The sequence below is a fragment of the Dromaius novaehollandiae genome, chromosome 1, assembly GCF_036370855.1.
Source record: "Dromaius novaehollandiae isolate bDroNov1 chromosome 1, bDroNov1.hap1, whole genome shotgun sequence".
NCBI lineage: Eukaryota > Metazoa > Chordata > Aves > Casuariiformes > Dromaiidae > Dromaius > Dromaius novaehollandiae.
In genome coordinates, this window is record NC_088098.1 from 187,973,677 (window position 1) to 187,997,650 (window position 23,974).

The following is a 23,974-nucleotide window of genomic DNA, read 5'->3' on the forward strand; positions in this document are numbered from 1 at the left end:
TATAATTCTCTTTTTTTCTTATGTGTGCTGCCCACTGATGGTCACGCAATATGGATTTGCACTGCGTACTTTTTGTTAAACTGAATAGAGAGGTAGTTACACAAAAATACTGTTCCGCACTTGCAGCTTTTCCAAAAGCGCTCTCTTTCAGTGCAGCCTAAGAAACATTATTCATTCCCCTATGTGTTATCCTGAAAATAGAGACTGTGAATCATCTTCTCTGGTAAAAGTTCTGAAACCCAAAACAAGATGAAAAGGATGGTGCTTTTTTCAGTTCTTCCAATTGGATCCAGTCCTTACTTTCATGAATGATGTCTTCCGGGTCCATATTCACAGCTGGCAGCTCCATCAAGCTCCCCATCCTTGCATAGCACAAACTGTGTGGGACCCCATTTTCCCGAAAAATAGAGAACTTTCCCATCTGCTTTTCACTTGCTCCATCATTCTTTGCAGGGAAAACTCGCTCTGAAGCTCTCAAGCCACACACCGATAGACTATTGCTCTGTATCTTTGCACAGCTGATCCCATTTCCAATGGCAATCCAGTCTGTGTATGAGGCCAAACAGCCCATAGCTGCCAAGTAGCTGGCAAATGTTGGCAACCTATGACCGACCTCCCAAAATAAGGAGAAGAGTCACTCCCACTGCGTGGTTTTAGATTCCCTGGGCAAAGCAGGAGATGAGAGCAGCTGTGGAAAGTGTGTGCGGAAAAATAGACAGGAATGAAACAGTATGGGAAGGAAATGCAACCGCCAACGTAAGCGGAGGCATTACCAGCCTCAGAGAACTGGAAAACTTGCAGATGGTGAACGAAGAGCCTGTGAACACCTGCCACGTGGAGCAGCCGAGGGCACACATGGTGTGGAGTGCAAGGCTTCCCGGTGCTGGAGCCTCCCAGCGCTCTTGGCCAGCTGATGAGGTTGAGGGACCACTTTTTGTTGCTTAGCTTTGCATCGTTGTGTTTTTGTCTAATACAAACCACCTATTAGAGGACAGACTGCCTCAGTCAGGGCTGGTAAGTGTCCCACTACCCAGAGTTATCGCTCTGACAACAGTGACTGTGGCAAAACTCAGGAAGTTTTGCTAGACAAAATCTAATCCATGTGTTGTGTGGTGCTGTCCCGTGAATTCATTAGTTCTGCACAATTAGTGCTTCAAACCAGCTGGCTCAAGCCGTCAAAATGAGCTTCTCAAGCAAATGTAATGAGTAGCTGTGATATCCACTTTCTAGATAAAGCACAATCCTATACAAAGGAGGGATGGTCACAGCTTTCCTCTGCCTGGCAGAAACAACTTGAAGGTGTCCTGTGACAGAGAAACCCTATCGACACTTAGGTTAGGGAAGTGACTGACTACCGAACAGAGGCTGGAGGATTTGGGTAATCCAGACCTCTCTAAGATGATCCAGCTGGTGTCAGGGGCTTCTGGAAATATCAAGAAACAGACTGAGAAAGTGGAGAATGAGCTGGCAAGTCTGTGGATGGCATAAAAATATCTGTCTCGTAGCAATCCTGGGGAGCCTGGAGGAAAGAACGCTGCATGCTGTTTTGGGGCATGGATGTTTCAACTGCCAAAATCCAAGATATTTGTCTCAAGAGAGCAATAAGGTCCCAGTGAGTCAGATATGAAGAATAACAACTGGTGAAAAACTCAGGGAAGGCCCATGTTATAATAACAGTATTTAATGCCTCTATGATTTTAAATTCTGATTTTTCAAGACTTTCCTGTTTCTGAAGCCAAATCCCCAAATTTTCAATTGTATCTTGAATATAGGCAATGGTGTAAGACCTAGCCTTTGCACTAAAAACGCTGTTTTGGACTGGAACTATGCGTGATTGTTGTCCCAATATTAAGAAAAAAAAAAAAGTAACAACACACTTGCAAAGAAAACAAAGTACTTCAGTTTTACTGTGCTGTTGTTTTGCTAAGTTTAGTCTGTGCCTTTGCCTCAGGTTATTCAGGGGTTTGCCTGGGGAGAAAGGGAGCTGAGGGGCACAGGGACTCAAAGATACCATTTCACCAAAACCTTAACTCTTGGCAGGACATCATCTTTTCCAATCCATTGTTCTGAAGAAGAAAAACCTGCTTCTGTCCCAGGTGGAATGCCAGTAGTTCGGGCATTTATTCGAGATACGACAAAACAGCTGTCAGACCTTGCTCTGCCTTTTTCAGAGCAAAGACCAGAGCACGAGACTGTGAGCCGTAAGAGGGGAAGCCCTAATTCCTGAGCCACCTGCTATTTTGAGGTGAGTTTCTCTCATCCCTCCTGCTGGAAGTCTTTTAATGTTTTGTAAAAGTGAGTAAATAGCAACTGATGGAGAAATGTAAATCTCTCTTTTTCACAAGCGGGGCAAGTCCCCTGCCTGCTAGACTATAGAGCTGGCTGAGTAATCCTTTTCTCTTGGCAAATGTTGGGATTTTTTTGTGGGGGGTGTTTTGTTTTGTTTTGTTTTTTACAAAACAAACAGTTACTAGGGGACGGAATGGAAATTTGCTTCTTCCTGAGGAAAGCCAACAAACCACTGAGTCAGCACACACTTGCAAAGTGGAGGAGCACGACTTCAGTCCCTACTGAAGCAAGCAGTAAACTTCAGTTAGCTTTATTCACAGTCTGGGGAGATGCTGTAACGACTGGGATGCTATCTATTTAACAGGACCCCTTCTCTCTCTGCCTTTTCAGAAGAGCTTGTGAAAGATGTTTATTTTTGTCCTAAGGCAGAAAGGGAGCTTCTTTGATATCTTGAATGTGCATGTGGAATGGGAAACCAGCTGTGCTCAGGACAGCTGTGCACATTCATTAGACAAAGACATGAAGAGCTGTGCATCTTTGTTAGACAGAAAGACAAGTCTTTAAAAACATGATGTATAATATAGCCAGCCAACCAGAAAATCACCATAGAGATACTTGGCTTCTCTTGAGATAGCAAAATTTTCTAGGGAGCTCTCATGCTAAATTTCTTTAGAGTCAAACCAAGGGTCTCTAGGTCTGAACCAATATCTGCTGAAATCAATATCTTCAATAGATATTGAATCCCTTTTGTGTCTGGCTGGCATTAATATAGAGGAAAACTCTGTATTTGTCTTGTTACCTTTTCTGAGGCTACTCTTGTGCTCAGCTTTTCCTGTCATGAAGTACCCTCTATATTTGAAAATCAATTGATTTTCCTTTATGTTTCTTTATTTGTATCTGCTACATAAACATATACATTAACATTACAGATATGCAGTAGCTGAAAAATGGAAACAAACAAACAAACAAATAAAAACTTTCACTGAGAAACTGCAAGTGACCACTAATACTTGCAAACTTGGTTAATTTTGTATTCATTTTCATAGAATGTCAAAATAGTTGTGCCTGTTTCTCATAACTAAAGAATGCAAGGCAGTATTTACATTCGAAACTTACTAAAAACTAATATTTTTCCACACATTTATACCCCCAAAGTTCCTTTTATGTAAAACAAAACATGTAAAAAATTCTTAAAGGTCTAGAATTCCAATTACACTAACACCTCACAAACATCTAGGGTTTTCCATCGAAATATGAATGGCCACAACGTTGACTTTAATTAAAAGTCTGCCCCAAGTGTTAACACTATTATTTTGTAGATAAAACTGATGAGTTTGACTGTAACATCTTTCCTGTCTTCTGTAGCTGAAACATTGTTCCAATATCATGATTCTATTAGAGACCAAGTCAGATTTGAATTCAAAGGACCGTCACTGGGAGCCTGTGATGGAGAAGAATTATCTCCAACAACACATTGGGAGCGAAAGAGTCCTGCATGGCCTGTAGCTTCAGGGGCTGATGGAGGAAGCTGCACTTCTGAGCTGAAGACCTGCATAATTGCATAAATCTCACAAAAATCTTAAAGAAGGGCTTATAAGGGACACCATGAACTTTGCCTGGCAATCAGCAATTCTTTGCCTCTAGAGCAGATGTTACTGAGGAGGCCACAGAGAGGAATGTCAGCAGTGTCACCGTGAGTCACAGCCAAACAACAGAGCCATCATTTCTCATGTTTCTCCTTCTCATCACCTTTTGAGGAGCAGAGGAGGAGGAGGCCCAGATCAGCAGACCCTCTGAAGCCAGCATCCTCTCCCCAGATACTTCCAACTACAGTTGCCCTCTCAGGAAATAAACAAGAAAATCAGGAATATCTACACTGTTCTGGTGTAGCTAGTTCCCACAATGGTGATCAGTTAGTGTCCTGAGCAGAACATCTGCAACCCGTAAACAGTGGCTGTGACAAGAATGAGAGGTGCAAATTTCTCATTTGCATCCTCTGTCTGACTGTGATGTGCCATGGGAACCTGCAGGGCAAGAAGACAATGTGCCATGGGATCCCACAGGAAAGACCAGGGTCTCAGTGAGACCCTCTGCTTGTCTACACCCACCCATAAGCAGACAAATGGCCTTGTAACATATCCACTGATGTTCTGATTCATTCAGCTCTGGGGAGGCTTTGGATGAGGTAAAGAAATATGAAAGACATTTCAGACCCAACCATCCATTACCCAGTAATATAAATTAAGGTCCAATGCTTTTAGCAGCATCCACTCCATGAGTCCAGTACACTGTCTTCTACTTTTGCTTTTCTATTGCTTTTTGTGACACATTCTTCTACCCTCCCACCTTCTTTTTCACTGAAGAGACATTATTTTATTCTCTAGTCCTTATTAAAAACACTATCTCAATTGATTCCTCCATGGGGCTTGTCATCAGCTCCTGTAGTTTATAACATGGATTAATGGTGTGTTTTGATTTATAAAATACGGCACAGAACTTCAAGTCAGACTGATCGTGCTCTTCTGTTGTTGTTTTTCTTACCAATTTCATAAAGAATGTTTCATGCCTTTAAAAATAATGTAAATGAAATCTTGCCCATTTTCTTGTCACTTCTTGTCATAGTTCAAATTATAATATGTTTTCTAACCTAGCAGACACTGCCAAACACCTCACAAAGTGCCTCTTGTGCCATCTCAGGATAAGCCACTTAATGAGACATTCATAAAAGGTATGAAATGAAGGGAACAGCTCAGTGAAAAAAGGAGTAGCATTCATTTATTGTGTTCTTGAGGGAAGTAGGGGTTTAGTCATCCTCCAATATAAATGTCTCTGCTCCCTACCAGCTCAGTATCCACACCTAAGTTGGTAACTGAAGTCCTTTCCCAAGTCTGGACAGGCTTGTTCATCAAACCCACTCTACAGTGCTGTCAGCAAGAATTATGAGTGGAAAACATGCATTCCCACTCCCCCCAAACTTCTTCTGCATTCCCCTTCCTTTCCAAACATAACCCACACACACATTAGTTTTAACCAAAGATTCCCTTGACAAGTCAGCCTCTTGGCAATTTTCTCTCTCAGGCAAAGTACTGTAGAGGAGCCCTTGTTTCTGCATATTTTCTCTGTTATTCCATTATTTTTCTTGGATTAATGAAATGTAGCTGTTACAAACTCCTTTAGGGCCTTTGAGATCCACCTGTTCTCTCCATCACCCTCCTATGTAGCACAGAGATTTTTCTCTGCTCACTTGAAAATGCTTCGGACTCTCCTGGCCCTTGTGATACCAACTCTGAAGTGAACCCATACAATTTCCATGGACACACATTCTCTCAGACTTTTCATACCGTGACACTGACTCGTACAGAGCAAAAGGAAAGACCTCACTGGTCTACTATGCCAGTCTATCGCTTTCTCAATTTCCTATACCATAAGACTTCTTTTATTGAATTGTGTAATGTTGATGGGATTCATCTCACCTCTCCTCACCATTGACATCTACAGCATTAATCATCCAGATTTCTTTTATGAACCTTGGAGTGAAACAGCACTTATAAGGGGGAAGTTATATTGGCAAAATATGCGATACAAAGTCTTCTGACTAGGTTTATAACTCTGTTATCTATGAGCATGACATAAGGACCCAACATGATACCACAGATGGCAAAACTGGGAATGAGAAGTAAAAATAGAGTAATGCACCATGCTCACACATGTACTTTTCTGTGCACTCTGAGTTTTATATGGTCTCTTCTGGGGGACTACAGAATATTACACAGTTAGAAGCTAGAGGATATGTGAAAAGCTGCATGTGTTTGTTTCTTCCTTAGCTTTCTTTTTATTTCATTGCCTTCGTATCCAGGTTTCATGTTCCTCCTCCTCCTCTCCATTTCTTTCAAACCTGTTTTCTAAACAGCAGTATTTTTCTTTCTCTCTGTCGCCTCCCTTCTCAGTGTCCTGTGTTGTGTTCTCTCTCATTTCCACCCACTCTTCTCCAAGCTATTTCCCCCCTCTCAAGCTCCCTTGTTTGCTTTCCCTCCTCCCAGTCCTCTCTGTGCTGAATTTTAAATTTGTTTTATGTTCAACCCTTCAATCTCTTTTTTAGTTTTCCCAGGACATTCTATCCTTCAGGTACTTTTCCCCCACCTCTCTGACCCATACTGACTCACACTCACTGTCATGCCACAATTTGCTGCCCCAGGCCTACATACATCTATACCCTTGGTACCACCCTCCCTAGTGTAGGCAGATAGCAATGAATATGAATATGAGTATGTTGTATCAGTGGAGGAGGACATTGAGGGGCAGGGGTGAGGAGGGGAGGGGAATTCGTTCTGCCAAACTGCTTACTTTTCACCAATAGACTTGAATATTTTCATTAATTTCTGCTGATTTTGTGAGGGAGATGGGAGTGAATGTAAAAGTCAGATTTCACCTATGCTTCAAAGTCACTGAAGGTGAGCTTGTGCTAGCTTGGTCCTTGCAGAGGAAGGGGTGCACCTCCTCATCCTCCGAAAATAAAGGAAGGCATTTCCTGTCTCTGGGTGGGCTGCACAGTCGTCATATGCGGTTTCCAAAGTCTATTTGGAGGCTAGATGTTCAAAGGACACAGAAAAGTTACAGATGTGCATGTGGGGGAACCTTCCTGCCTCTGACCACACCTGAAGGACTGCAAGCTGCTGAACCTAAATAAGATGGCAAGAATGATCTAGGCAAAGGCTTAAAAAGGGGGAAAGCATCATGCATTACCTGGTAGTTAGTCCCTCTTATTCTCAGGCCCTGTTGTTTGGATATGTCCATCAGTTCCTGAAAAGTGTCACCTTGCTGCTTTCTGATTAGAGTACAAGTCTCTCCATCACACTGTGACTGGTACTTTTACTCTCTTCTCTTCCCCAAGAACCCCTCAACAAGCTTGCTTTTCTCTCATGAGAAAATTCACTCATGATGTTCAATGCAACAACTTCTCTCTCAGCTTCTGCTGTGAGTCCTTCCTGAACAAGCAATACCCTTCCACGCCAGCACTCCAGGCCTAGGATTTATGCTGCCAAGCCTTTAGGGCTGTACATAGCCCTGCTGGCACAACCAAGGTCCTGTCCACCAGTCAAGCTCATGAATGGGACTAAAACATACATTCATCCTGTTCATTCCTCTTGTTTTTAGCCAAATGCACCCAATGTTTGGAACTTCACCAATTTCAGATTTCAGCAGATCAGAGGGCTAACTTTTTTTTAAAGCTTCTATTACAGCTTTTGTCTCTACCCATCTCCAAACCTAATTTAAAGTTGTTTCCATGGCTAAGTGGCGAGCTTCTGCCCTTTTTCCAGAGTCTTTTCATCCATCTTTCCAGCTGTACCCTGCTGGAAAATTATTTATCAAACAGGATCCCACATTGAGCTCTGGAAGTCTTCTTTCTACCTCCCAGAGTGATAACTGAGACCAGAAAGAAACCTTTGCAGATTAATCTTTGTTTCTTCTTTTCGAGTCTTCTGCAGGTATGGATCTCCTTCCATAGACTCCAGGCCTGCATGGCTATTCTGGATCTAACCGAACAGGACACAGCACAGCACAGCATTGCTGACCACCGTTTCGCCTCATGCCCACTGCTCAGCAGCTCAGGAAGCATCCTCTGAATTCAGTCCCTGCATCCTCAGCTGGTCTTCACTGGGCTGGCTTTCCCTGTGACTCCCTGGAGGAGTGCCCCAGATTTTTGCACCATGCTGCACATCCTACTGCCTTCCTTCAACAGGAATAAGCCGGTGAGTCTAAACAAACCAAGACCAGGGCTTTAGCAGATGCTTCCAGCCTGGGAATCCCCCTCTGGACTGGCCCCCACAAGTGCAGGCAGGCAGGGAGCTGGTGGCACCAGCAGCACCATGACATTTTCCAGGCTCTGTAGACTCGTCTCTCTGAAGTGACTCCTGCCAGCAGGCACACATTCTGCCACCTGTTTTCCTCCCTTAATGAGCTTGGCTGATTAGATCCCTTGCTGCTTCAGTTTCTCCAAGCCATGGTAACCCTATGCCCTGCCCCTCCATGCTTTCCTGAAGCGTAAGAATGATTGCCCTTTTCTCTGTCTTGACCTTTTCTCTCTCCTCCTTCAGTTGTCCTTTATCAGTAAGCCACAACAGGATCTGACTGCTTTGATTTCAAAGCCTAGTGACAGTTCTTCCAATTAATTCACATTCAGAGAACTGCAGGGTCCTCTCAGCAAATAGCCTAGTGACCAATAAAACCCCAAATCCCCATCCGTAGATAGCTTTTACCACCTAAAATACAGAATGATGAAGTAGAAAACCTTATAGTGTTTTGCACTTTGACCCTTTGGTAAGCCAGTAGGACCCTGAGGATGGAGTCAAAGACTGTCTAAGGCATGGGTCTTGACAGATTGTGAACACGACAGAAAAACTGGAGCTGAGATAAACCACAAAAAGGCTTTAAAATCTTCAGACCCAGCTTGTGGGGTCTGCACACAGCAGTTTAGGCAGTGTTACCGTGCTTGCTGCTCATTGCACGCCCACTGTTACTATCAGTATTGCTCGCAGAGCTGATCAGAGACCCTTGCTGAAGGCCACAACAAAGGTCCATCAGGTTTTACTAATCCTGCCTGACTCACAGCTTAGCACTTACCTATTTGTCTGCAAGCAGTATTCATAGATTTTAAGAGTCAGAAAGAACTTTTGCAGTCTTTTGGGGGGATCCTGATGTAGCCTAAATGGTAGCTTTTCTACCAACTAACATTTCTTTTCTGACTGAATACCTTTTCCTTGTTCAAATGCTGTCTGTTGTTTCAGTCTTTTGGCTGTTTTTTGTCAATCTGTTTCTTGCTCATCTGGCTTAAATTTCGTTGTCTATATCCCACATCCTACTTACTCAATATAAGCCAGAATATTATGCTGGACATTGTTGACTTTGGGACCTGTCTGAGTGTAACAGGAACAGCCATGGTGGTTGTTGGTGGATCACTGGTGAGAGCAGAAAGTTAGAAAGGGAGAAAACTGGCATTTGGCCTGAACATCAAAGCCTCTGTCATTTCCACTGCCTCTTCATGCCTGCAAAACAAGAAGAAAAATTTCTGAGATCACTGGGAATTCTCATTTGCTAGTGCAGTGACAGTAAGCAAGAATGATGTGACTGGTTAGAGAAAGGGGAGCCAGTTTAGCAGGGACACACGTCACACACAGAACAAGATAAATGAAACTACCCACAGAGACAAGGGGGAAAAAGTCAGGAAAACAATGTTAGGCGAGCAAAGCCTAAGCCTCAGACCTAGAAAAGGCCTCCCTGAACATGACTGTACTGTTGTTCTAATTTTTTATAGGTCAAAGGTTCACTGAAAGTCTTTGAAACAGTCTTTGTGTAGTTTCTGAAACCAGTAGTGTGACTATACATGTCAAAATCCACAGGTAGATTTGGAAAGAAAACATTTTAGAGATAAATCAACTTCTAGGACATTCTCTGCTCTTACGGGACTCTGTTCCTCCCAGGAACTTTTTATTTCTGCTGATTTTAGTTACTTACAGTTTAAAATAATGATTTAGCAATTGAGAAGCGTGACCCTGATTCAGAAAAGCCTTAAAAATGTGCTTTAGCAAGTCTTGAGCTGTTCTTCAGTATTGACCTGAGCGCCCTCTACAAATTATACAAGACTATATTCTATGGTGTTATCTGGTATGCCACATTCATCTAATAAGTCAAACAGTTCTTTGGTGCATGTAGGGACAAATGTGAGACATATGCATCATTAAGATTTTTAATAATGTGTAGAATGTGAAAAAAAAAGATAAACAGGAGATAGTAAGATGAGAGAGTTAGGACACTGTCTGAAGTGGTGAGCAGGGGCCCTGGCATAACACAAAATTATAAATGCATTTCTTTAATAGAACTAGATTGCTTTTCAGCATGCAGGGCTGCCTTCCTGCCTCCGTGATAAGCATGCTGAATAGGAATGCAATCTTTCTGGAGAAACTATGAGACTTGTAATTTGCTGGAGTAGCAAAAGGGACTGAAGGATAACAATGCAAGCTGTACATGATATGGCTATCACAAAGATTTATTTATTCTGTTTAGTCGTGGATCAGGCAATTGATTACTGCTGGAGAAGCTGAGAGTCCCTTATCATGTTAATTGAGTCTTCATTCAAGGTGGTCTTCCTGAAGCTTCAAAAAGGGCTGCTTTATGTCCTGAGCTTTAGAGATAGCTTGAAGATATCACTTTAGATCTAAGAATAATCCTGTTCCTTTTGCCTATTGAACTTACCGAGCTCTGCTGCTGACTTTGCAAAGTTCAAGCCGTGCATCCTGTTTAGATCCTCATCAGTTCTGCCCTCCCAACCAAATGTCTGCAATTTACCTGTCCACTGAGTTTGCTGCTCTTTCCTTCTTCTTTCCTTTCCTTTCCTTCCTCAGGGCTGAGTTTTCCTGTCATCCTTACAAGGTTGGCTTAAGGCACTGGGTGGCCTTGGCTTCTGCAGAGGGCACATATAGAGGACACTGTTTCATGTAGCCTGTGCAACTGAGTGCTACCTAACACACGCTGGGAGATGAGCTACTGCTGCAACTGGGTACAAGTTCCCTGCACGTGTATGATAGGTCCTCTTCATCTGATGGGCCATGCACGTGGTTTGGCTCTGCCACCTCCAACAGGATGTCCGTGTCCCTTTCAATCTGGAGGCCCATTTTGCAACTAGGTACAGTTTATCTTCACATATTTCAACCTGTGTTTCTCTTTCCTTAGTGTTTCATCGGGTACTTCTTTTCACTAACTTTGAAGTTCCACTGCCAGCTTCCACAGTAAGGAGATGGGCAAGACAAGACTTAACTTCTCTGTCCAACCCTTTTCTCACTCATTTCCATCCTAGTCCACCATTTTGTTCCTCACTCTTTCTCTGACCCAAAAGGCGTTTCTCTCCAGATACTCCTTTATTCCCTGGAACTGAATCTATACAGTATTCTAATCCCTAATCTAACCTTTTGGGGTTTTTTGATAGTAAATTCCATTTTGTCAGATAACTTTGAGCTCGAATCCTGGGAAAAACTAGAAAGATTCCTTACTGCGAAACCCATAAGCTGTGATGTCTGTATCAGAGCTGGTCACTCTAAACTGACTTCATAGCCATCATCAGTATTTTCGAGGTGGAACTCATCTGATCTACTGTAGTTATCTACAACAGGATGAGATGAGTGGCAGCTTAAATGAGTCTATTTCTCTCTCATTGATTATAATGGAAGTTTGAGGGGAGGCTACTGCGAATGTGTCCTGAGAAACCGAAATGTTTTGCAAGTTTAATATGGTGCCAGAAATTCCTCCCATCAGAGAGGAAGGAATCTCTAATGTGGATTTTCCATCTCTTGTCTAATTTACTATATGTAAAAATGATATGTAAAATCATCACTTTTCCAGCAATGGCAAAGCTAAAGTTCGGAAAGGTGGAATAATTTGCTGAAGTCTGCCAGGCAGCCTTTATTCAGCACTGAATTACTATATTGGTAGTTACTGATATTCAGATAGGAATAATTGGAACCAAATCATCCTGACCTGGCCTCTGCTACCTGTTTCTTTAAGTAACAGTACCTGCAGAGAGATCACAGAGAGAATAGCCCCATTTTCTTTCTTTTTGCATCCCAGATTTACCCACACACCTCAACTGCAGAGACATTTTGGGGACTTGTATGGCTGATAACCTCATTACAACGTGATTCACATGGTGAGAGAAATGAATGCTTGGAATTACAACTGACATCATAATCTACAAATGCAGAAGTGTGGATGCAATTTGCCCTTGAAAAAATGAACACTTGGATCTTGGACCCTCTGAAATATTTGCTCCTTGAAAATTCCTGTGTCTCTAACTTTCCTCTGTAGAGATAAAAATGCTTCACTTTTCCATAGGCAGTGCTGCCATTAAGTGTAATTCAAGCACAAATTCTAATGTTGTTGGTCCCCTTTATGCCTTTGCAGAGCTGGTGCTGTCCATTTTCTACAACATCTGATAGAGCTGGACAAGCTCCACCTGAAGGCTGGGATAAAATAAATTAGGTACTATTTGACAAAAGGGCCAGATTCCCTATCCTATATTAAAAAATGATGGAGAAGGACAAGGAAATCTTGAAGTTCTAGGCCCTGACTCTTAATTCAGAGACTACATAAAATACACAAGCTCAGGCTCAAAATAATAAGGAACCCAGCAACAAAAAAGACATTTTAGAGGTGGCAGATTTTTTTTTTTTTTGATGATATTGTTTAAAGCTGTCAGAGGTGAAAGATTTTTATGAAATAAACTAACCTCAGGTCTCCGTACATAGTTACAATTGAATCTAGAGGTACCCTTCATTTGCTTAATTTCACTTTATTTTCTTAGCTCATGCTTCTATGGACTATTTTTCTCACACTTTTGTGGCAGATGCAGAAGCATCACTTTCCTGACAAGGAAGCACTTGTTAAAGCTCCACATGCCCCTTTTGGACATGAATTCTGACTTCCCCTCGGGATTTTGTCTTTTGAGGTCTAATTCATCAGTGCCTGCAGTAGCTCAAGTCTGACAGCTATTAATCAATTCTAAAATCCTAATATAGTCAGGACAAATTGTGTTTTAGACACAGTTAGCCGAGATGAACTCTAGATCTAGGCTTTTTATGTTGATTAGATACAGCTATCAAGCTGAACTCGACCTACACCCATTAAAGGTTTAAATGCCATAGCAAGGACCTTTTTTTCCTCCTAACAAACAGCCAGCACCTGTTTCAGACTAGCCTAGGCAACGTTTCAAACCACATGCTCCAAAAGGAGGTCTCACTTTATCTTCATTTTTTTATTCAGAGCCAAACAAGAAGTTGATAAAAGGCATCACATAAGCATCTGTCTTAATAGCTTTCCCCGGCGTCTCCTCATCCGACCTTTGTTACTGTCTGAATCATGTTCTGTTGCATTGAAGTGTAACTTCCGTCCTTGTCATTGGATATTTTGCATTGCATTAAAAATAATAGTTCCAGAAAAGTATCCTCCAGCTCTGTTTGCTCCAGTTCACATACCTCACCCTGTCACAGTGCAGTTAAAATATCCGCAACTACCATTCTGCCCTTTTTGCTTAGCTTTTATGTGCTTCATTATTTCATGGCTCAGCTGCTTTTTGTCGCTGGACTAGTAACATATTTCTGCAGTCAGAGGGCATCTAACCTCAATCTACTGTGATTCTAGGTAATTGCCAGTTTGTCATAAATATCTGCTTAAAAAAATAAGACTGTAGAAAAATGGTCTTACAAATAAAAGCACACGCCCACATACACGCCTGTGCTTATTCCCTTTAACATATTTCCCTGAGGACACAAGCCTGTCTCCAGTGAAGTCAGTGAGAGTCTTGCTACGGGCTAAAGCCCAAACTTCACTCTGGTTTTCATTGCTGCAAGTGATTTTATAAAATCACTTATCAGCCAAGAATGACATGAATTTGAGCTGTGAGATGCTGATTTGCCTTTTTAAATCCATGGATGTTATCAGTACCCTAAATGCTCAATTCACAGGCCCGGAAGAGCAAGGACATGGGTCTAACACTTTTCATTTGCACTGAAATGCTACCTCAGGTGTGAGCTGCCTTTCCGCAAGGTGGTCTCAGTGCCTCCCCCGCGGTGGGGGAGTGTTGCCAGGCAGCGTCACTAAACAGCTGGCTTCTCACTGTGAAAAAGTAGAAAGGACTGGCAGGTTGAAAAAGTGCTTGCCTTCTGGAAATAGGTCTCCCAAGCAAATTGAATGCAAAGAGGAAAAGCTCTGACTCACTGAAGTCAGTCTGTGTCCCCATGCCATGCTGCGGAGAGGGGAAAGCGGAGCTTGCATGAAAGATGTTACTGGCAACGAGTTCTGCTGAACATGACTGACTGCTTTAATTATTGGGAGCACTGCCGGGCTCCCACCTGACAGCCTCTGCAATGCTCCTGTTTGCCAGACTCGCACTGATTTTGTCAAGACTCTGAAGGCGGCAGCTGAAGAGACTTCTAGCAAGGGTTCCTTCTCCTTCATACAACTTCAGACTCAACAGGACCCAGGCTCAATGAGACCAGACATTAGCACAGGTAGGTTTTCACTCACAGTGGCAGAAATGCAAAAGCTTGGACATCTTTCAGATTTGGGTCCAGAAATTGGCTTCTACAGGTCTGTGCACCTCCCCAAAAAATAATGCTACCTGCTACCACTTGCAGCTTCCTACACTATTCATTATTTAATAAGTGTTATTTCCAGGCCTTTGGTCATTTAATAAAGTGTCTGTGAGTATGCAGAATCCCTGAATGAAGATCATTTCTGCTGAGGCAGCTACAGAAAACCCTTTGCCTATCCCAGTGCAAAGAGAAGACCCAGGTCCAACATCCTGCAATTCCAGCTGCCTTTTCACCTACGATTGCATCAAACCAGCAACCTTCAGTCTTGAGATATACTCTAGACAGATTTTTCTACAATGCCAGGAAGCTTTATCATGTTACTGGTTTTCCCACAAACTCATTTCTTCAGACCTTTTCAGTGAGGATAAGAAAAGATGAAGAAATTCTTCCTCTGTAAATTATCCAGCCTGCACCCCTAGGCTTCCCACATGCACCCCTGTAATGCAGCTGATCAACTAATAGTAACAGGTGGGAGCAAGGGGAAGGACGCTGAGAAAGTCTTCAAAAGACTTAAGGAATGTCTGGCAAACATCTAAATGCTATGAGGTTTGTCCCACTCACCTACCCATTGCAAATGATATAAAATGTGCCACCTTGTCCTAAAGCACCTAGACACCACTGGGATATTTAGCCACAGGTAGTGTGCAGTCCAGCCCCCTTGCCATTTTCTCATTGGTACCTATAAATAGCTATTACCTCCTGCTTTGCATTCCGTTCTTCTCATTAATGCTCTTGTATTTTATCATCTAGTCGAATGTCAGTAAATGAAATCTATTGCTCTCAAGAGTTTCTACTTGTTATATGTTGTCATATTCCCCATGTTGGATTCAGTTAAAATATTGACTTTATATTCAAGTATGTATCTGTTAGTTAAATATTCAGGCAGCATTTCTGCACAGGGACAAGCAATGGACACCAAGAAGCTCAGAGAGCTACTTGAAGTGGCTGAGAGATCTGGCTTTGTGAATAGGCCATGTAGGCAGCTGCTTAGGGTGGCAGAAATCTGGGGACAAAGGGTGGCATCCCTGCCATCCACTTTGCTGCTGTAGCTACAAAGTAGACAGCTGAGCTTTGCAAGGTGACAGTTACTGTTGGGTGTCGTGAGGAGAAAAGCCAGAATGTGGAACCATAGGCTGGAAGGTGTACTCCCATCTGGTGCCACAGCCAAGTGGTGTCTCCCTTTTGTGGAAGCTGTGCAATAACATATTTTCACAACTGTAGCTAAACTCCCCTGGTTTAGGACATCACAAATCCAGTTGTCCACCCTGCTCCACTGCTGACAGGCATTTCCAGCCAGCAGCATGGGCAGAGGGAATAGGGGACGTGTGATCCTCCATGCTCCCACAGCCTCTGGTGAGCAACAGGCAGTAAGAGCACTCGTGTCACTGCTGTGCAGGCTGCTCTCTTTCATGATCATGGGGCGGGGGAGCAAACTTCGCACCAGCCCAGGCATGTTTGTGTGCTGGCAGCTGGCAGGCTTCCTTTATACTTGGCTTGAATAAGGGGAAAAGAAAAGAAATGCAAAATTAATGCAGTGGCATTTCATTCCCCATGGAGATCTGCAGGCATCAAAATAACCACTGTGTGTGTCAGTCAGTAAAAATTGCAACGTTTCCTGCTGTATTATGATATCGCTACTGAAAAAGGATCCTTCAGCAATCCAGCTGAAGTGTCAACATATTACTATTACTGGAAGTACAGGCTTTGAATCTGATAGGAATATAATGACAAATATCAATTCCTACTGCTCACCCCTTGCGTACTCACAGCATGCAATGTTTTCCTGTGGGAAGCAGATTTAAGCTAATTGATTTCTAATCCTTCAGCGCCTTTCCCCTCCTTTATAAAGGTAGGCACCCTATATGTCCTTTCCCAGTCTCCTGGCCCTTTACCCGCTCTCCAGGAGCTGTCGCTGGTAACTGATTGATTCTGACATTGCTTCAGCCTGTTCGCTAAGCTAACCCAGAGATAAGGCTTATCAGGCCTAGTCCACTGGAAAACATCTGCCTCAGCCAACTATACCCTGGACTGGCCCTTCCTTAGGTGAAGACTCTGCTCCTTCACTATGGTGATAATTGTGTCACCACACACTCGCAGGCCCCTATGAAAATGTGGCCAGAAAGCATCCTCGCTCTCCCAAAGCATGGCTAGGAGAGACACATTTAACGGACAAACTGAGGAGCACAGATTCGATTCACACTACTGAGAGAGCCCCAGCCTTGTTTAGCTGACTTCTGGCTACTGAGAGCAGAGTGGGTAATTTTGTGTGAGGAAGTTTTCCTTTTTTCTTTACTCTGAAAATGAAACTAGGGAAAAGGGATAAGGGGAACAACATTGTCTGCAAACATAGGTAAAGTTCTGCAAATAGATTCACACCCGGGAGGAGGGGAAGAGGGAAAGGAAAACATTAAAAATTTAATCTTAAAGGCTTTAAACAGATTAAAATCCCAAAATCAAAGGAAAACCTTCCATTTTAAATTGAACAAAGATTTGAATCCTGAAATGGATTTTGCTCTGCAATTAATTTCTGTTGTTTAAATGAGAAAAAAATGAAAAATTGTCACTTGACAGAGACTGCAACTCATTTCAGTCTAAATTTTTCAGTGCAGCCGAATTGCTGAAAAAAACAATTGTTTGCACAGCTCCTGTCTCAGAGCCTTGGAAAATTACCCTCTAGAGACAACAGTTATGGGAGTACTGGTGCATAACAACATTTAATTGGAAGTTTAAATCAGAAGAACAAAGTGAGGTTTGCATCATTTTGGAAGATGCACTCACACCTTGGTTTTGAAATGGGCTTATGCTTAAAATTCTGTCAGCAGTTTCTGAAGCAGTAACAAATATAGCTTGTTCTACCCTATGCCTTGCTGATACCAGCCAGTACAGTTGTGATTAGGGCTGACAGCACCAAATGACAGATAGTTTTCTTGTTGTAGATGAGACCTCTGAGATGTATTGTGGTATGACTGTGCTGCTGGGAAAGATGAGTTGTTTTTGCGTTGCTTGAATGTATCGACATCGGCATATAATGCCCTTTGCTAAAGAATTTGACTTTTCTTTAGAGTCACAGAAGTTCTGAGTGACCATCGGGGCTCAGCAAATGACTTTTTGCTCTCTTCAGGCCTTGCCTAATAAGGAGAAATTATTTAAGTGGTGAATGAAAAGGCTGATGAGTCTCATTTTTTCCCAGTAATATATCATTACTGAATAGAATTAATCAAGAAAACTATTTGGTTTCGACTTCTTTTAACAGCACCTAGAAGTTTGGTCCATGGATACTTATATATCCTGAAAAAATGATATAACATGTAATTCGTCAAGAGGAGCAGTTGTTGTGTTATTATTATTGCTGCTATGACAGCATTATTTTAAATTATGTTCCTTGTAAATTTTGTGCTTTTATTCAAAAGTATGACACAATGCAATTTTCCCCTTGACTTCTCCCACCTTCCTGAAAAACACACCCTCACTTTTACAGTTCCTTTATTCATTCATTTCGGAAAGGCTTGTGCCACAACAATTTAGATGTGTGGATATGATCACATTAGGTAGGCTTTTTTTCCTTGAAACATGGGTGTTCCCTGTTACTAACTGTGAATACTAGTTTTTGAGCAATGGGTATGAGCCATTGCACTGTTATGTAAGGACAGGCAGAAAAATAAAAAAGCCTTTTGGGGGGAATATTTAGAGAGTGGTGAACTGGGCTGTAAAGCAAGAGAAAATACACGGGGAATGATCCTATGCTGGACATCTTTCCACAAATGAAAGACAAATACAGCCATCAGTGAAGTCAATGAAAAGTTTCCAGTGGATTTTAATGAGTTTTGGACTAGAGAGTAGTGGAGGTATTCATATTATCCACTGCAGGCTGTTGCATTTTGAAGCCTACTGTCCTCAGTTAAGAGAGAGGTGTGAGAACTTCTTGAAGGGAGACTCAGCTCAGATGAGCTCAGTCCCTAGAAAGACTTCCAGTCAATGGTGTGATTATCACCTCTACAGTGCAGATTCTGGTGCAGCCACACATTCTGGTATAGTTACAGCACATATGATTATTATCCTAAGGAATCTAGACAAATGGCTCTCCCCACTTTTCAGTCCAAAGTAATGAGTTTCAAAGCATGTCACATTCTTTATGCAAGTGACAGGGGAGATCCTGGAAATCAGAACTGCATTGGGAATGCTTCTGGCTCTGTTTTTGCACAACTTCCTACCTGCCTTGTATCAGACTTCAATGAAGGCTTGAATCTTTCTTCTTGCCAGTGTTTCTGGTTGCCTTCAATTTCTTCTTGGCACAGCCTAAATATATGCATAATATGAGAATATTTTGCAGTGAAGTGATCAAAAATCTTAATGATAATCCCTTAAGCTTACTGGAAATAATCTCCCCTAGATGCAGATAGCACATCTTGATATCAAAAGGGGATCTTTGTGCATCTGCTCACAGGAGAAGCAGAACAGTCACTGACCTCATGAGTGTCAGTGAACGTAAGGGCACTGAGAGCATCAGGGCATGGGCCTTGGCTGCCTTTTCAGTGATGGGCTATCCACGCAGACTTGACCGGGGTGCCATTAACTTGAATGAGTCCTTTGTCCCATATTTAAATTCGGGCCAACACAGGACACAGATGAGTTTATCTCGCCCACAGGAGTCAACAAAACTCAGGGCAGATTTGATTTGGCTTTTTTTTTCACCATGGAGGTTGTTGTATGACTAGGGCAGCATTTGATACACCTGACAGTTTGTGGCTAAGCTTGAAGGAGATGTAGAATATGACACAGTTGAAACCTAGAAATGTACAAATTGTTAATACAATGATAAGGCAAGGGGCATTATGGGTTAACACTCCAGGTCTGCTTTACAGTGTACTTGAAGTCATCACTGAGAAAACACGGTGCAGAAGATGACCTGAATACCGCAGCTGCTGGAGCCATGGCAGGAACGGTACACAAAAGCACAGGATGACAGTGTATGGGAGTACCACAGGTCTGTCGCTCACCAGCCTCTGTAGCCTGAGAGTCCCTCTGAGCAGGGCAACCAGTGCTAGAGGGAGGACATGCTTGCATAGTCACCGATCAAATGGATCGCAAGACTGCCTAGTGCCCCTTCCTATTTTATTTACAATTATTGAGAACCCAAAGGGAGCTATCATGCTGGAAGGAAGCTCCTAACACTGTTTAGCTGGCCTGGCCCTTTCCTTCCTGCCAGCGAGCTGCTGCAAGTGGTGATCTGGCCAGTATGGGACCAGGGCTGCAGCTCCCAGCAAGGTGAGCAGGAATGGCCCAGTGAGGGTAACCAGAGCCAGACACAGCCCCGTGATGGCCGGGCAGGGCTGGGGTGATGGGGCTGGGCCGAGCCGAGGCCAGACAGTCAGCCTACAGGTCACATCCAGATCCAGAGCGGTGGCCCTGTGACGAGTCAGAGTACAAGCACCCCAGTAGGCTGCTGCCTTCATTTCAGCTGGTGTTTGGGCCAAGGCTGGGAAAGGAAGGTTGGCTTCTTGATCCAAATCATGGCTGTCAAAACGTTAAGGGAAACCGTGCCTGTCACTGGGAGGGCTCAGTGAGGGAATAATGGGACAGACCGATACACTGGTAAGGCTCTCCCCTTGCTTTTGACCATCATTTGTAGTTGACCCCACCCTACAAACACCATTCCCATGTTTAATGTGATGTACAGCTGACCAAGACCAAGAGGAATCCTCTCAGCTTTAAACCTTACTCAAGTTCAGCCTGGTGAATAATTCACAGCAACAGTATCTGCCAGGTCTTTCCTTCGACTACATGGGGCCAGCTATTGACCGTTTTGTTCAGGGGAAGTCCTTGCTATCCAGTCTTTAGTTATGTCAGTTGGAATAAATCCACATGCTTTACACAGACTGCAGCTTAAGCAACTAAGGAAATGATCTTTATAATAGCTGTCTCAATCACTTATTTTTCATCCTAGCTGTTGAATGAAAAAATAATGTGTGTGTGTTTATGTTAGTCCACAACCAAACCTTCTTGGAGTTTTAAGTGAATCTAAGGAAAAAAGCATTGGGTGTAAGAAAACACTTGTTCTCCTGAGCATTTTAATAAAAGCGGTGCACCAGGACAGGCCTCCAGTTCACAAAACTGCTGAGGAGAGGCTTCCTCCTCACCGAGCAGTAAGGGCACTTTTTTAGGGTGTGAAGGAACTAAATTTGTTTCCTTTCTCTGTCTGATACACACTGTGATAGCAGCTGAGGACTCCCACGCCCCAGAGGGGTGTCTGGTCCCTGTCCATAGCATTCTCAAATGGACCTTTCCCACCTCTGGCATTGGTACTCTCATCTTTGTAAACACTTCTTAACCATTTGCCATTCAAGTATACTCAAAGGATAACGTCAGTCGGAGAGGCCGCTCTCGTTAGGCTCCCCTGTAAACAGCCCGTAGTTGGGGCAGGTACCTTGTTTTGATCTGAGTTCATTCTAAGAAGTAGGAGGTGATGGCAAGGTGAGCTCCATGTGACTTCTTCTCTTTCGAAATTCATCCCTCTTCCTCTAGAAATGCATCCATTTCAGTATCACAAAAAGTCGGATTTCACCCTGAGCACCTTCCCCCAGCTCTGCTCAGAAGTTCATTGAATATTTGTGTTATTAATATAAGGCAAAGTTTGTTGGGATTCTGGGTACTTTACTGTTTCTTGTAAATCGCATCAATGTAAAAAGAAGAAAATGTTGTAATGTCTCATTAGCTGATCTATTGTATACAGTCAATGGAAAAAAATGTTCTGACTCTTACTGCTCAGGGAATTGTTTCTTCTGTCTCCAGAAACAAAGAATGAGAGGTTAGTAGTTCACAGATACAGGCGCCCAGCACTTTCCCTTAGCAGGCACCCTGAATAATCAGGAGCATACCTTGTTAAGCTTTATCAGCTGACTCAGCTGACTACTTTTGAGGGACAGGTTCTTAATGCAGAAAGATCCTTCCAGGTTTTGCTTCTATTAATTCTACATGAGGCATTCTTGTTAGCAGAGTTAGATAGCACCACTTATTCATGAATAACTCATGAAAGAATGCATGAGTCAATAGGAGATACTCTCTTGGTCCTGGTGCTGGGTATTTACAAGTTAGGAACAGCATCTGTGCAGAACAATCAGCAGCAGAAATATTTCTATGGCATGCCTAGATTAACTTGGAAGGAATGATTTCCCCAACTCTGAGTTGCTCTCCCTGAAGTCTGTTTCTCTGATCCTTCTCTGCCATAGGGAATAAATAATTATCTGTTTCTTATCTGGTACCTTATCTGGAGTTTCTTATCTGTGCGCTTTGAGTCACCTCAGTTTCCTTCTACCCCCTTACTGGACAGTTCCAGTGACTGCTCCCAAAAAAGGAATTCATAGGCCACATTGCCAAAGATTGCATTATATTATCCTAACAATAAGAAATAAGATTAAACAATCAAGACTTGCTGTATTGATGAGCATAGTTTAGGGCTGCTCAGACAGGAAATTGGCAGCTTCCCTGGGGTATGGAAGCAGGTCACAAGCAGCTCAAAGACATAACGATGTTCAACAGTGGTCATACCATATGATGCTATCAGAAATTAAGCAAAAACAAAGCAATGATAACTGTGGTCCATTTACAGTTTGATTTCAATCACCTATACAGGCGCACAGAGAAAGAATTCACAAGGGATTCAAGCTCACTGAAATATGGAAGACTGGGCATAAAATTCCTTGTGACTCTAAGCCGTTCTGCCTAAGAACTTGCTCAAAGAGCACTTCCTTTCTCAGGGAGCCGTGGCAACGTAAGGTTGATAAAGGCTGGGTAAGGTTTCCCCTGCAGTGCCCAAAACAGCCAGGAGGAACTTTTCATGGAGGGATCACATCACCCCTGTCAGGGAGGCAGCAATCTGAGCATCCTATTGCCCCCTCATTTGTCCTAATGTATTTGCCAGAGCACACTGCTGCTTCATTCAGCCATCCGACTGCTCAATTTGTGTGCAAGTGATATAGCCCATAGCAATGCAGATCCTAAAGCACTAGCATTTATATCTGACTTAAACTAAAATCCTTGGAGTATAATACAGAAGAAAGAGAATGCTGACTCATAATTTGCCAGAAGTTTTCCTTGACAGGTAAAATACCAGATGAACTTAGAAAGCAGGTTAAATACAGTCAGAGTATGTTTGGGCTCTGGAATGCATCCAATCTAAACCAGTGCATGAGGGCAGTAAAACTTCAGGGTGATGTGCTTGGAATTGATGTTTAAATTACAAAACAATTGTTGAAATGATTAGGATGTCTAGCTTTATAGTATATTTTGGTAACTGGTGGCAATAGTAATCAAAACAAATGGATACATTGATAGAATCACTACCAAGATTCACGTCCAGAAAAATAATACTCTCCTTGAATAGTAGGATGAAGTTCATTAATGTGGCCACTTTATAGTGATTCTTGGATAACTATGTGAGTTTTGCTCTACACACGTATGTCCCCCAGCCAGGTCTTTCAGCTCTCTCTCAGCATCCCTGTATGAATGCCTGCATGAGACTTTTGCAGGTCTGTTTTAGTATTACTGCAGTGTATAAGAGAAGCACAAATATTCACTCAGAATGTGTGGAATTTGTGCTGAACCTCTGGATAGAGATGAAGATCCCCCACAGGTGAGAGCAAGCTCGGATAGTTCAACTGGTCCAATGGGTCTGTCTATTCACAGTGGTGGGTCCTGGCACCATGAGAGAGGACTGGAGACTCTAAGGACGAAGAGCTTAAAGAATTTCATCCATAAAATTAAGCTGAGGTATGTCCTTTGGGAGTGAGGTTGAGGGGGAGTGGTCACTCTATAAATAAAAACAGCTTAGCTCAAGCACAAAGGTTTATAGTAATAGAACTGAAACGCCTTCTGTCAGGATAATGAATGGAAAGTCTATGTTTTCTATGTACAGAATTACACTAGGCAAATTCTTGAATGCTTTGTTTCTTTTGCTTGCTTAGCAATGTTAGGTACTCTCATCTTTTCCTGGAATTGAATTTTACTTATTCCTTTCTCATTCTGCCACAGCTTAGCTGTTATTTCAGAAGTGCTGTGTTTCGAGAACATGAGGCAAGTCCAGTGTTCTGGACGGTGCAGAACGACATACACCAATCTACCTGTTTCCCAAGTAATATTTCCTTCTGTTTTTAACAGACCATTTATCCTCCAAAGGAATCCAAAAAACAAATGTCCTAATAATCTATACCACAGAATCATAAAAATCATAGGATAACTTAGGCTGGAAGGGACCTGTGGAGCTCACTGGACCAAACCCTTCTCAAAGCAGAGTCAAATTTGAAGTTACATCAGGTTGCTCCTCCTGCCAATTTTTCAACATCCTATATTCAATATTTTCAGTGATGGAGATGCCACAATACCATTCACTGTTAATATGAAGTGAGGCTTACAGTGGAAACAATTCTCATTTCATGTGATACAAAAAACATAGTCCCATTTATAATCAAAGAAATGTTCAAAGGAAGATTAACCTTCTAGTTGAAGAAGATTTCCTAGATTTTTAAGACCAGAAGGGACATCTGTCATCC

At 42.6% G+C, this 23,974-nt stretch overlaps 1 long non-coding RNA gene across 1 annotated transcript; it reads left to right on the forward strand.

Annotated features, from left to right (window-relative positions):
- Positions 1 to 2,045: 2,045 nt before the first annotated feature.
- Positions 2,046 to 8,033, forward strand: LOC135330328 (uncharacterized). The gene is made up of 3 exons (XR_010392290.1): positions 2,046 to 2,245; positions 3,655 to 4,474; positions 7,766 to 8,033. It is a non-coding gene; the product is annotated as an uncharacterized LOC135330328 (long non-coding RNA).
- The last annotated feature ends 15,941 nt before the right edge of the window (positions 8,034 to 23,974 follow it).